Source organism: Mus pahari, chromosome 3 (genome assembly GCF_900095145.1).
Source record: "Mus pahari chromosome 3, PAHARI_EIJ_v1.1, whole genome shotgun sequence".
NCBI lineage: Eukaryota > Metazoa > Chordata > Mammalia > Rodentia > Muridae > Mus > Mus pahari.
The window spans coordinates 13928437-13930265 of record NC_034592.1 but is presented as its reverse complement, the minus strand read 5'-3'; positions in this window follow the sequence as shown (position 1 = coordinate 13930265).

Genomic DNA, 1829 nt, shown 5'->3' with positions numbered 1-1829 from the left:
TGAGTGGGGTTGTTAAGACCCTCCCATGTAAGCTGCTTGATAAGCATGTCTCTTGCTGGGCCAGAATAGACCTACCCTTCCACTGCCTCAGTCACATGGGACAGGAAGTCCAGGAAAGACTCCCCAGACTGCTGGACAAGATTGCAAAAGTAAGCAGAAGGGTCCCAAGGAGTGCAGGCCTTAAGGGCCTTAAAGACAAGATCAGCAACTTGGTTAAAGTAAGCATTCAGTTTAATAGTAGCCCAAGTGACAGGGTTAATGTATGCCCCAATGGCCAGTAAGCACATTAAAAGTAATGGTAAGGTTATTGCAGGTTAGTTGTAGCCTGATTCTTAGCAAAGTCATGATATGCAGACTTCCAATTAAGAAACATGGTAGTGTCAAGCACTACCTTAAGGAGAATATACCAATGGAAATACATCTGGATGTGCATGGCCCACTGCTTCAGTACTTGTTCAAAATAAGCTGAATTTGGGCTAGAGTAATTGGCAGATTTCCTAATTAGTGCCAAGTCTGCTACCAGAGTGGTAATTCAGGGTCTAGTTGCCAAATCAGGGCCAATATTGGCAGGGAAAGCCTCTTGATAAACCCAAGGAGAATGAGGTCCCCAGGGAGAGAGGCAGTCCAAAAAGAGGGGCAGACATCTCAAGAGCAACCACCACAGGAGTGAACACCAGAAGGCAAAGTCTCCATAAATTATGCCAGGGGTAAGCCGGGGGTACCTCCAAAGGGGCAGGAGTGGAAGGGCTAGTGAGTAAGGGACCTGGGACAGAAGGGCTAGAGGATGGCCTGGAGCATGAGGCCTGGAGGGATGGAGCAGAGGTATCCTGTTCCTCATTGTTGAGATCATCCTGTTTGCCTGGAGAAAGTGGAATGGGTCAGTAATGGAAGGGTGAATATTAGCCTGACCCTGGCAGTGTTTGTTATGGGCAAGCGCCACTTCTTCTGGGGAAGAATTCTTAATATTAGTAATAGCTTCACATCGAGCAGGAACAAAGAGCAAGGGAAGAGTAATCCCAGATTTACCTTATGCCTGAAGGAGAGGAAGAGAAGGAGGCTGCTATTTTGGATCCAGAGGTCAGGATCCAAAATAGCAGCCTCCTCCCAAACTTGGTCCAGATAATGAATACCATGTGTAACCAGAAGTGTTTTGAGTGCCTAATCTGGAGTTCCTTGATGGTGGAGGGGAGGGAACCCATGATGGTGAGAGCAAAGGAAGCAAATGATGAACAGATATGACACACAGGGAGACGAAAGTCTCATACTAAGAAGGGGACTCCCTCACATGTAATTCAAAAGCTGTATGCCTACATAATGTCCCTGAGTTGGAGAAGGCATTTAGGAGCTGGACCCTGGCAGTATCGCCTGGGAGACCAGCCCTTATGTCAGGGACCACGATAAATCCAAGCCAAAGTGAAAGTGAGTAGCCCATAGAGACAAGTAGACATAGAAGACAGAAAAGATGGCCACATGCTCACCCTTGAACTGAGACCAAAAGTGAAAGTAGGATAATCACCAGGACAAACAGACAAAAAAGACAAGGAAGACAGAAATGAGATCCATGCTCACCTTTGCTGGACCCACAACATAAAACACGAAGGGATCAACCCACCAAAGAAGCAACAGAAGGGGCATAACAGTAGTGCCACAAGGAGAAGAAGAGAAGATTGGATCGAACCAGGAGCACAGTCCTTGCAGCAACGGGTAAAATCAAGCCCCCAGAAAGGGAAGTTTGCAAGTAGCCACAAAAATGAGGAAGGGCCGTTTTGACTATACTAATCCTGCCAATCCATGAGCATGGGAGATCTTTCTACCGTCTGATATCTTCT